The following is a 13586-nucleotide window of genomic DNA, read 5'->3' as shown; positions in this document are numbered from 1 at the left end:
CTCATGACACTGCCACCAGGTACCCAACCAAACCCTGTGGTATCAGGTACCTTGAGGCTTATGCAGCGCCACTCCATAGAATGAAGCACCTCTGTAAAGTGCTCACAATGAATTGCTCACAAGCTCCACTCTGTTGTCCCCTGACCACTTGGGTCTCCAGGAAGCCTCTGAAATAATTATAGACCAATGCAACTTGGTAGTATTCACAAGGGAGTCAGATTACGGGCAGACAATGCCGTTAGGCATCCTTTGAAGTGTGAGGTCATTCTGTTCCTTGGCACAGCAGCTCTAGAGAAGTTGGGAGCCAGTGAGGGCACACTGGGTAACTGATGAACGGTTCAAGCATGAACAAAAGTTTCCTAAGCAGCTTTAGTGGTAATTGTGACTGGTTCATCTGGTACCACGTTCCCTGTATTTACTCTAGAAAGAGAATGCCATGTCCATGTGATAAAAAACAGTGCACCTAAAACATCTCTGCCCTTGCTTTCTGTCTGGGCCTGTGCCCCAGGGCAGAACAGAGCCACTTAGGTGAGTCTCAGCTCTGAGAAACCAAGAGATTTTCTTAACTTGTCGGCGGGGACATGAGTAGAACCTGGAGTCAGTGGCATATGGAGAGTTGAGGATTTATGAATGGAATGGGTATTTAATAAGTTTTCCAAATCCAGGCAATGGGCCTGAAATTCAGGGGCATGACATAAAGACTGTGTGGTCCCACACTACAGACCTGGAGATGAGTGAGGGAGCTGCAGGCACGGTTGGGGAGTTATGAATCAGTTACAATGGGTAACTATTACAGCCAAATGGAAGAGGGCATGAGGGCAACCCCAGCATAAAGTTTGTGTGGCTTCTTGCTACAGCGGAGGCTGGGGGATGTTATTGAGCCGTGTCAGGAAGAAGAGGGAAACACAGGCACTGATGAGCTCTCCGGGTCTCTGACACAGGGATTACAGCCCAAGGGGTTATTCAATCTCCTCATCTAGCCATGGCAGTCCCCTTTACAGCCAAACAACTCAAGTTCATATATAAAAACATAAAGGGTACTTATTTATGGAGCCAGCTCAATTCTCCCCCTCAGTTTTTCATGGATGTGCCACATGGATTAGAGAAAGATCACTAAGAAACTGCACTAGCTTGGCACTACAAAGATGGAATAATTTAGAAATAAAAATATATTTTTTAAGATTTTATTTTTTCCCCTTTTTCTCCCCAAAGCCCCCAGGTACACAGCATAGTTGTATATTCTTCATTGTGGGTCCTTCTAGTTGTGGCATGTGGGACGCTGCCTCAGGGTGGTTTGATGAGCAGTGCCATGTCCGTGCCCAGGATTCGGACCAATGAAACACTGGGCTGCCTGCAGTGGAGCGTGCGAACTTAACCACTCGGCCACAGGGCCAGCCCTCTAGAAATAAAATTTTTATAGATGACTTAGCTACAAAAGATGGCTACAACTACTGCTGCTGATGGAACTCTGGGGCCAGTGCCAGGGAGGGACATAACTCAGAAAACAATAGAAATAGTTTGAAAGGGGTTCAAAATTTAATAGTGAACATTTTATTGTTTTCAGAAGTATAGGAAATTATGTTAATATTTATGGTTACAAATACTGACTGCTGGGAATCTATGACCACAAATACCGTGAAAATTAATAAAGGAAATCTCAACTAAAATTGGAGTTGAAAGGCCTGTGAGGGAGCTCTCACCTACCACCCCACCATCAATAACTCCCAAACAGGAACACTTCAATTATCCCAAACAGGAAGACATCAATTACAATGTCAATTACTGCAAAGTTACAGACTTCAACAGAAAGGGAGGTACCTTGTGCTCCCAGACAGGAAGTAAAATTACTGCTCCGTCAGGAGGAAGAAAGTCTCCCTTCCAGCCCAGTAACAAGCCCAACCAATGGAAGAGGCTGCAGCTCAGCCAAGGAGAAACCTTCCTCACCTACACTTTTACTTTCCTACCATGAACTTTAATTTTTTTTTATACACAGAAGCCCAACAAGTGTGTTTCTTTCTTTTTCTTTCTTTCTTTCTTTCTTTTTTTTTTTTTTTAAGATTGGCACCCAAGCTAATATCTGTTGCCAATCTTCTTGTTTTCTCTTCTTCTTCTCCCCAAAGCCCCCCAGCACATAGTTGTATATTCTGGTTGTGAGTGCCTCTGGTTGTGCTATGTGGGACGCTGCCTCAGCATGGCCTGATGAGCGGTGCCATGTCCGTGCCCAGGATGTGAACTGGTGAAACTCTAGGCCACCAAAATGGAGTGCGTGAACTTAACCGCTCGGCCATGGGGCCAGCCCCTGAACTTTCATTTTTTCCTTGCTGATAACTTCCTTTCCTCCTCCTCACTCCCTCTGCCTGACGATATGAAGTCTTCCTTGTTGCTAACTCCTGGGAGTCTCTCTCTGCTTGCCAGATGAGACGCTGCTCAATTCATGAATTGTTTAATAACGCCAATTACATCTTCAAATGTACTCAACTGGATTTGTTTTCCAACAATACCAACCCAGAAAAAAATGGATACCGCTTGGTAGAAAACTGAAGCAAAATTCAGTTCCTTTAAGTTCCAGATGGCAGTTCCTGGACCAAAAAGCTGTGACAATATTTGAAGACACCTCCCATGGGGTCCAAACCTGCAGATCTCTGATCCCAAATTCTGATGTGGAAATGAGGGGTCCTCACAAAATTCTAAGAGCTGACACATCTTCTTAGAATCTTCCATTCTTCTTCTACTGCTAAGATATAGGAAGAGAAGTAATGGAAGGGGAGACTTAACATAGCCATTGATGAGCATTTTTGATTTTTGATGTCCAGACTAAGTTTGAGGCCCACGACTGTTTTGTGGGGAAAGCACAGTGTATCAGGCTACTATTGCGACAGCAGTGCTGTGCAACAAACAGCTCTAAACTCAGTGGCACACAACAGTAAGCATTAATTATCACACTCAGGCTAACAAGACAGTGGGCCAGCTGGAGCAGCTCTGCTCCTGTGTCTCTCACTCTTCTGGAACAAGGGCATTTTTTTCCCTGTGGCGCTGGCAGCAATGCAGCAATGTAAGTAGAAACATGCAATGCTTCTGAAGTCCTGCGATTGTTCTGGCACACTGTCACTTCTTCCTCTACCCTATTGACCAAAGCAAGTCATGTGGCCAATCCCAGCACCACTGGATGGGGAAGCACACTCCTCCTCTATGGAGAGAACTGGAAAGTTGCATCACAAAAGGCATGGATACAAGGAAGAGTATCCACGGGAACAATAATGCAAACCACTACGTGCGGTACGTTCCTCAGTGGTTGGGCATGAGGAGGTATATATAACCCGACTCTACAGACTTAGGATGGTGAGGGCCCTGCTGCGAGACTGAGAAAGATGAAGACTGAAAATTGTACATCAGACTTACCAACGTGAAGCAACGGTGATCTTGGCTGACACTGTGGAGTAGAATCCATATGTGGAGATTGAGGAGTGTGTGGCAGGTGGAGGAATGGTGGCAACGAGTACAGACAACTCTGCAGAGAAATCTGGCTGTGAAGAGAGGGAGGAGAAAAGCAGCTGAAGAAAAAACTGGGGAGGATTTTTCTTTTTTCTTTTTTTTTCCCTTTTATTTTTATTTATTTATTTATTTTTAATTTTAAAAATTTATTTATTTATTTTATTAAGATTATGATAGATTACAACCTTGTGAGATTTCAGTTGTACATTATTGTTAGTCATGTTGTGGGTACACCACTTCACCCTTTGTGCCCTCCCCCGACCCCCCCTTTTTCCCTGGTAACCACCGATCAGTTCTCCTTGTCTATATGTTAACTTCCACCTATGAGTGGAGTCATATAGAGTTCGTTTTTCTCTGTCTGGCTTATTTCACTTAACATAATACCCTCAAGGTCCATCCATGTTGATGCGAATGGGACGATTTTGTCCTTTTTTATGGCTGAGTAGTATTCCATTGTGTATATATACCATATCTTCTTTATCCAATCATCAGTTGCTGGGCACTTAGGTTGGTTCCACGTCTTGGCTATTGTGAATAATGCTGCGATGAACATAGGGGTGCATGGGACTCTTGGAATTGCTGATTTCAGGTTCTTAGGATAGATACCCAGTAGTGGGATGGCTGGGTCATAAGGTATTTCTATTTTTAACTTTTTGAGAAATCTCCATACTGTTTTCCATAGTGGCTGCACCAGTTTGCATTCCCACCAACAGTGTATGAGGATTCCTTTTTCTCCACAACCTCTCCAACATTTGTCACTCTTGGTTTTGGATATTTTTGCCAATCTAATGGGTGTAAGGTGATATCTTAGCATAGTTTTGATTTGCATTTCCCTAATGATTAGTGATGATGAGCATATTTTCATGTGTCTATTGGCCATCCTTATATCTTCTTTGGAGAAATGTCTGTTCATGTCCTCTGCCCATTTTTTGATCAGGTTGTTTGTTTTTTTGTTGTTAAGCTGTGTGAGTTCTTTATATAGTATGGAGATTAACCCTGTGTCGGGTAAGTAGCTTGTAAATATTTTTTCCCAATTAGTGGGCTATTTTTTCGTTTCAATCCTGTTTTCCCTTGCCTTGAAAAAGGTCTTTAGTCTGATGAAGTCCCGTTTGTTTATTCTTCTATTGTTTCCCTCATCTGAGGAGTTATGGTGTCCGAAACGATTCTTTTGAAACTGATGTCAAAGAGTGTACTGCCTATATTCTCTTCTAGAAGACTTATTGTTTCCGGCCTAATCTTTAGGTCTTTGATCCATTTTGAGTTTATTTTTGTGAATGGTGAAAAAGAATGGTCAATTTTCAATCTTTTACATGTGGCTGTCCAGTTTTCCCAGCACCATTTGTTAAAGAGACTTTCTTTTCTCCATTGTATGCCCTCAGCTCCTTTGTCGAAGATTAGCTGTCCATGGATGTGTGGTTTTATTTCTGGGCTTTCAATTCTGTTCCATTGATCTGTGCATCTGTTTTTGTACCAGTACCATGCTGTTTTGATCACTGTAGCTTTGTAGTATGTTTTGAAATCAGGGATTGTGATGCCTCCGGCTTTGTTTTTCTTACTCAGGATTGCTTTAGCAATTCGGGGTCTTTTCTTGCCCCATATGAATTTTAGGATTCTTTGTTCTATTTCTGTGAAGAATGTCATTGGGATTCTGATTGGGATAGCGTTGAATCTGTAGATTGCTTTAGGTAGTATGGACATTTTAACTATGTTTATTCTTCCAATCCATGTGCATGGAATGTCTTTCCATCTCTTTATGTCGTCATGAATTTCTTTCAAGAAAGTCTTGTAGTTTTCGTTGTATAGATCTTTCACTTCCTTGGTTAAATTTATCCCCAGGTATTTTATTCTTTTCGTTGCAATTGTGAATGGGATTGAGTTCTTGAGTTCTTTTCCTGTTAGTTTATTGTTAGTGTATAGAAATGCTACTGATTTATGTATGTAGATTTTATACCCTGCAACTTTGCTGTAGCTGCTGATTGTTTCTAATAGTTTTCCTATGGATTCTTTGGGGTTTTTTATACATAAGATCATGTCGTCTGCAAACAGTGAGAGTTTTACTTCTTCATTGCCTATTTGGATTCCTTTTCTTTCTTTTTCCTGCTGAATTGCTCTGGCCAACACCTCCAGTACTATGTTGAATAGGAGTGGTGAAAGTGGGCACCCTTGTCTTGCTCCAGTTCTCAGAGGGATGGCTTTCAGTTTTTGTCCGTTGAGTATGATATTGGCTGTGGGTTTGTCATATATGGCCTTTATTATGTGGAGATACTTTCCTTCTATACCCATTTTATTGAGGGTTTTTATCATAAATGGATGTTGGATCTTGTCGAATGCTTTCTCTGCATCTGTTGAGATGATCATGTGGTTTTTGTTTCTCATTTTGTTAATGTAGTGTATCACATTGATTGACTTGTGGATGTTGAACCATCCCTGTGTCCTTGGTATAAATCCCACTTGATCATGGTGTATAACCTTTTTGATGTATTGCTGTGTTCGGTTTGCCAGAATTTTGTTGAGGATTTTTGCATCTATGTTCATCAGTGATATCGGCCTGTAGTTCTTCTTTGTGTTGTCCTTGTCAGGTTTGGGGATCAGAGTGATGTTGGCTTCATAGAATGTGTTAGGGAGTGCTCCATCTTCCTCAATTTTCTGGAATAGTTTGAGAAGGATAGGTATTAAATCTTCTTTGAATGTTTGGTAGAATTCTCCAGAGAAGCCGTCTGGTCCCGGACTCTTATTTTTGGGGAGGTTTTTGATTACTGTTTCTATTTCTTTACTTGTGATTGGTCTACTCAGATTCTCTATTTCTTCCTGATTCAGTTTGGGGAGGTTGTGAGAGTCTAGGAATTTGTCAATTTCTCCTAGGTTGTTCAATTTGTTGGCATATAGTTTTTCATAGTATTCTCTTATGATCCCTTGTGTTTCTTTGGTATCCGTTGAGATTTCTCCTCTCTCATTCCTAATTTTATTTATTTGAGATTTCTCTCTTCTTTTCTTAGTGAGTCTGGCTAAGGGTTTGTCGATTTTGTTAATTTTTTCAAAGAACCAACTCTTTGTTTCATTGATCCTTTCTACTGTCTTTTTTGTTTCAATATCGTTTATTTCTGTTCTAATTTTTATTATTTCCCTCCTTCTACTGACTTTGGGCTTTGTTTGCTCTTCTTTTTCTAATTCTGTTAGGTGTTGTTTGAGGTTGCTTATGTGAGATTTTTCTTGTTTAGTGAGGTGAGCCTGTATTGCAATGAATTTCCCTCTTAGGACTGCTTTTGCTGCATCCCAAATGAGTTGGTATGGCATGTTTTCATTTTCATTTGTCTCCAGATAATATTTGATTTCTTCTTTAATTTCTTCAATAATCCCTTGTTTGTTCAGTAGCATGTTGCTTAGTCTCCACATTTTTGCACCTTTCCCTGCTTTATTCTTGTAGTTGATTTCTAGTTTCACAGCATTATGATAAGAAAAGATGCTTGATATTATTTCAACTCTCTTGTATTTATTGATGCTTGCTTTGTTTCCCAAGATATGGTCTATCCTTGAGAATGTTCCATGTGCACTTGAGAAGAATGTGTAACCTGCTGTTTTTGGATGAAGGGTTCTATATATATTTATTAAGTCCATCTGGTCTAATTTTTCATTTAATTCTATAATTTCCTTGTTGGTTTTCTGTCTGGATGATCTATCCATTGGTGTTAATGGGGTGTTGAGGTCCCCTACTATTATTGTATTGTTGTTGATGTCTCCTTATAGTTCTGTTAAGAGCTGCTTTACAAATTTTGGTGCTCCTGTGTTGGGTGCGTATATATTTATAAGCGTTATGTCATCTTGGTGGAGTGTCCCTTTCATCATTATATACTGTCCCTCTTTGTCTTTCTTTATCTGTTTTGCTTTGAAGTCTACTTTGTCTGATATTAGTATAGCGACACCTGCTTTCTTTTGTTCATTATTAGCTTAGAGTATTGTCTTCCATCCCTTCACTCTGAATCTGTGTTTGTCTTTGGGGCTGAGGTATGTTTCCTGGAGGCAGCATTTTGTTGGGTCTTGTTCTTTGATCCATCCTGCCACTCTGTGTCTTTTGATTGGAGAGTTCAATCCATTTACATTTAGAGTGATTATTGAAATGTGGGGGCCTACCGCTGCCATTTTATATCTTGTTTTCCAGTTGTCTTGCATTTCCTTTGTTTCTCGTCCCATGGTTTTTGGATTATTAATTCAGGTATGTAAATTTCTGTATTGGGTGTCTTCTGATTTGTAATTTGTGTCTTTATTCTTGTTATTTGTTTAGTGGTTACCATATGGTTAGTATAAAACATCTCATAGATGAGATAGTCCATTTTCTGATAGCCTCTTATTTCCTTAAATTAAAACCTTCTATCCCTTTTCTCTTCCCCTTCTAGGTTGTTATTGTCAGGTTTTTTTTTTTTTTCCTTCTTTCTTGTGTTGTGAGTTTGTGGTTAAAATGACAGGGTTATATTTATTCTTCGTGTTTCCCTTCCTTTATCTTTAATGTTTTATTTAATTTTTGCTAACCTGTTCTGATGGAGAGCTGCTACTTTCTGTTATTGTCCTTCTACTTATCTCATTTGCTCTTGGTTTTGTAGCCCCTTTCCTTTGTTTGATTTTTCAGGTATGAGGGTTTTCCTGAGCATTTCTTGAAGAGGAGGTTTTGTGGCAATGAACTCCCTTAATTTTTGTTTATCTGTGAAAGTTTATATTTCTCCATCGTATTTGAAGGATATTTTCACTGGGTAGAGTATTCTTGGCTGCAGGTTTTTGTCCTTCAGAGTTTTGAATATATCATTCCACTCTCTTCTAGCCTGTAAAGTTTCTGCTGAGAAATCTGCTGATAGCCTTATGGGGGTTCCTTTGTAGGTTATTTTCTTCTGCCTGGCTGCCCTTAGTATTTTCTCCTTGTCATTGACTTTTGCTAGCTTCACTACTATATGCCTTGGGGTTAGTCTTCTTGCATTGATAAAGTTTGGAGATCTATTGGCTTCTGTCACATGAAGTTCCATCTCTCTCCCCAGGTTTGGGAAGTTCTCAGCCATTATTTCTTTGAACAGGCTTTCTGCTCCCTTCTCCTTCTCTTCTCCCTCTGGTATACCCATAATCCTTACGTTGCATCTCCTAATTGAGTCAGATAATTCTCGGAGAGTTTCTTCATTTCTTTTTAGTCTTAGTTCTCTGTCCTCCTCTGCCTTCAGCATTTCTATATTCCTATCTTCCAAATTGCTAATTCTGTCCTCCATATTATCGGCCCTACTGTTCAGTGCGTCTAGATTTTTCTTAATCTCCTCTATTGTGTTCTTCACTTCCAGTATTTCTCTTTGGTTCTTCTTTATAGTATCAAACTCTTTTGTGACATAGCTCCTGAACTCGTTGAGTTGTCTATCTGAATTCTCTCTTAACTCATTGAGTTTTTTAATGATGGCTGTTTTGAAGTCATCATCATTTAGGTTATATATTTCATTGTCTTTGGGGTTGTTTTCTGGGTATTTGTCATTTTCCTTCTGTTCTGGAGATTTAATATATTTTTTCATATTGCTTGATGGTGTACATTTGTGCCTCTGCATAGAGATAGAGTTTAGTTACTGCTTCCACTTGTTTCTGCTGGTGTGGTGGGGGAACAGCTGTTTATACTGTACCCACCAGGAACCCTATCAGCTGTTGCTAGCTGCGCCTGGCCCCCTCCTCGTAGTCACAGTGGTCCTGTGGGGTTCCTCTTCAGCTGTGGGGGCAGTCACAAGGGGGCTTCAGGCTGCTTGTGCCTACTGTTGCAGACCACCTAGACGTGCTCCCTCCTTAGGGTCTGCAGCGGTGTTATGGGCTTTTCCAGCGGCCAAGGGCAGGATCACCTATATTTGCAGCTCTGTCACTGTCGACACCCACAAAATCTCACTTGTCCACTATAGGTCACAGCAGAGCTATGGGCATCTTCTGCAGTCTGTGGTTAGCTCACATAGCTATGCTACTTTTGTCCCAGGGTCTTCCAGCCTTGTGGTTGCCAGGTGGGTGCTCTCTACTAGTGCTGTGCAGAGGCTTTCGCTGAGCCTGCTGTAAGACTGTAGAGTTTCCCCTGGGCCATGGAGCCGGGCAGCTGGAACTCCACCCAGCCCCAGTCCTCTCCCCCAGGATCTCGGGGGACCCCTTGCCCTGTCAGGGGGACAGCCGGAGACTGTGAGTTCAGTGGTGGCTGGCCGGCTGCTGCCCTGCCTGGGATTCTCCTCTTTGGGACCCTCCCAGCATTCTGAATACTGGGCGGAGCCTCTCCACTAATGGTGAGTAGAAGCTTTCCCTGCTGCCAGAACGGGACCCCAGAGTTTCCCCCTGGGCTGCAGAGCCAGCCACTGGAACTCCACCCAGCCCCGGTCCTCTCCCAGGAGATCTCCGGTAGCCCCGTGCCCCGACCGGGCAACAGCCGCAGTCCGTGAGACCAGCAGAGGCAGCTGGCGGGCTGCTGCCCCATTCGGGTTTCTCTCCAGGAGCTTCCTGGCATTCTGGATGCTGGGCGGGGCCTCTCTGCTAATGGTGAGTAGAGGTTTCGCCTGCTGCCAAAACGGGATTTTGGAGTTCCCCCCTGGGCCATGGAGCCGGCCACTGGAACTCCACCCAGCCCCAGTTCTCTCCCAGGAGATCTCCGGTAGCCCTGTACCCCAACCGGGCGACAGCTGCAGTCTGTGGGACCGGTGGCGGCAGCTGGCGGGCTGCTGCCCTATTTGGGATTCTCTCTGGGAGCCTCCCGGTGTTGCAGATGCTGGGAAGGGCCTCTCTGCTAATGACGGGCAGAGGCTTTGCCTGCTGCCAGGACGAAAGCCTGGAGTTTCCCCCTGGGCTGCGGAGCCGGCAGCTGGAACTCCACCCAGCCCCAGTCCTCTCCCAGGAGATCTCCAGTAGCCCGTGCCCTGACAGGGCGACTACCACAGTCCGTGAGACTAGCGGCGGCAGCTGGTGGGCTGCTGCCCCGTTTGGGATTCTCTCCGGGAGCCTCCCGGCTGGGCGGCGCCTCTCCACTAATGGCGAGTAGAGGTTTTCCCTGTCGCCTCTGGTATGGGACTCTGGAGTTTCCCCCAGGGCTTAGGTGTAATCGCTGGGGGCTTAGGTAGGGCTGTGGTCACCTGTTTCCACCATCGCTCCTCTGGTGTGCGCACCCTCCTGCCCTTGGTGTGTGGCGATGTTCTGGGGGCCTCCGCTGGAAGAAAGCCGCTTGCAGGTACTAGGCTGTTCGGGGGTCGGGGTCGGAGAGTTTTCTCTTATCTCCACCTCCTCCTGGGGGGAAGTCTGTCCGCCTTCCGATGTATAGCAGCACGGGTCTCTCAGGCGTCCTGAGATGCTATATGGATATCCTTTGTTAAGCAATGAATGTCCAAATAGTTGTAGATTCGAAGGGGGAGAGACAGAGAAGACTACTCACGCCTCCATCTTGGTCAGGATCCCAGGATTTTTCCTTTTTAATGAGAGAGGCATGAACGTGTTTAAATGTTGCCTGTAAGGGTCTGGTAGAGAGGGAGAAATTGAAGATACAGCAGACAGAAGAGGCAATTGATAGGGCCGGGCCCTGAGAAAGGGCAGGGAGGGACCCAGGGAACAGTTGGGGTTTGCACTACATGTAGTAGGAGGGACCACACTGGGTCCCACTCTTGACTCACAATGAACTTAGAGTTGACATCAATGCCCCATCTTTTTTACAGCCGGTGTGGGTATGTTCCGAGCCCCTTTTCCTGTAATGGAGCATCAGCGTTTTGGATCTGAGTGCCCCTCTGGACATTTATACCTGCAACTTTCATCAGAATAGGCTCAGGTATTACTAGATAGAGCCAAGTTTCCTTTGGTCTCATTTCTGTCATCTAGTATATTAGCTACACTTCTCCTCTTTGAATCATCGGCAAAATGTCATAAATATGTAAATTAACATTTATTCTTCTTATTTTCATCCTAATTCTGGGTGCTGGTAGGAGGAGAAGGTGGAGACTTTAAGAGTCTCTACATGTTATAGAGAAAGAATGCGGCAAGAGAAGAGAGTAGAAATTGAGACCCAGAGAGGTAAAGTGACCTTCTCAAGGACACACAGAGAAAGGCACAGCTGGAGATCCAGTCAGAATCAAGTCTGTTGCATCTTGGTTTAGGGTTCTGTCACCCCCATTCTGCTGATGCTGATAACCCCAACTGGCAACTGTGGAGTCTCATAAATGTCTCTTTGTCCTTTACTACATGTCTAGTGTGTCATCCATAGATGTAAATCTAAGAGTTGGGCAAACTCTAGAGTCATGTCAAGATTAAGACTATGATTTTCTTTTCAGCCACAATTAACACCTGACTAAAATGGCTTATGCAGCAGGGCCATTGGTCACTGCTTTACCAGAAGCCAGAGAAGCCTGCTCCTCAGAGTTTTCAGTGACTCTCCAGGGTCACTGAGCACCCAAGCTCATACTGTTTTCCTCCTCCACTGTCCTTCCTAGTGTTTCTCTTCATGGTGGAAAGACTAAGGCAGCAGCTCCCCAAATGAGGAAAGTGGGGCAGAGGCTTCTCCTCTTACATGTCTCTCTTACCTGAGGCCCCCAGCATGCTTTCCCTAAGGTCCTTTCCAGCCCCAGCCCCAGGCCAAGGCACGTGGAAGAGTCTGGTGCAGAGAGAGGAGCGCTGTTGGGATCCTGATGTTTCAAATCTCTTTCCTAAGAGTGGGTATTCCAAGCTAGGATTCTGTAGTAGTCAGGGTTCTCCAGACAAACAGAACCAACTGACCAACAGGGTATCTGCATCTATCTAGATAGATAGATAAAAATAGACAGACAGATAGATAGATAGATAGATAGATAGATAGATGGATAGATAGATAGATGGACAGCTAGACTGATTCATTATAAGGCATTGGCTCGTGTGATTATGGAGGCTGAGAAGTCCCACGACCTGCAAATGGCAAGCTGAGACCCAGGGGAGCTGATGGGATAGTTCCAGTCCAAGTCTGAGAGCCTGAGAACCAGGAGAGCAGATGGTGTGAGTTCCAGGCTGAGTCTGAGTCTGAAGGCAGGAGAAGACCGGTGTCCGAGCTCGAAGACAGTTGGTCAGAGAAAGGAAATCCTCTCACTCAGTCTCTTTGTTCTATTCAGGCCTTCAACACATTGGATGAGGCCCATCCACATTGGGGAGAGCAATCTGCTTTTCTCAGTCTATGCATGCAAATGTTAATCTCACCCAGAAACACCCTCACAGACACGCAGAGAATAATGTTTAACCAAATATCTGGGTATTCCACAGTCCAGTCAAGTTGACACATAAATCCCCCAGCAGATTCCAAACAACTCCAGGCACTCTGATCCAATCTGATCTGGTGGTGTTTGCTTTCAAGAGGAAAATGACGTTGTGGGAATCCTGGAAGCCATCTCCCTACCTTGGTCTTTCTTTGTCTCTGAGGAAAATCTCATTCCTCCTTTACTCTAGAAATGAGTATTAGTAGGAAAGTCTAGCATGATGTTTTTGAGATCAGGGCCACTGAGATCTTGTTCTCTGTTGTGCAAGCCATTTGTCTCATCTCGCCCTGGGGAGACGCTTTTTCTGTGTGTCTGTAATGTCAAGCAAAGCTTTGGAGGAGATTCGGGTACATTCAGGTGCGTTTATGCCTAGAGAGAGAGGGACAATGTGCACAGAATACAGAATGTAAAGACATTATGGCGGAATGAATAGGGGTGTGAAGGAGCGAATGAAATAGCATTAAAGAGACTTTAGAGTCTTAAAAAGCCATTCCGGGTGCTCTAGTGATTATGATTCAGTGCTCTCACTGCCATGCCCCAGGTTCGTTTCCCAGTCAGGGAACCACATCATCCATTTCTTGGTTGTCATATTGTGGTGGCTGCGTGTTGCTGTGATACTGAAAGCTATGCCACTGGTATTTTAAATACCAGCTGGGTCACCCATGGTAGACAGGTTTCAATGAAGCTTCCAGACTAGACAGACTAAGAAGGCCCTGGCCACACAGTTCTGAAAAAATTGACCACAAAAACCCTATGAATAGCAGTGGATCATTGTCTGATACAGCACTGGAAGGCGAGAGGATGGTGCAAAAAGACCAGGTGGGGTTCTGCTCTGCTGTCCACAGGGTCGCTAGG

The sequence above is a fragment of the Equus quagga genome, chromosome 11 (genome assembly GCF_021613505.1).
Source record: "Equus quagga isolate Etosha38 chromosome 11, UCLA_HA_Equagga_1.0, whole genome shotgun sequence".
In the NCBI taxonomy this organism is placed as follows: Eukaryota; Metazoa; Chordata; class Mammalia; order Perissodactyla; family Equidae; genus Equus; species Equus quagga.
This window is presented reverse-complemented; position numbering follows the sequence as displayed.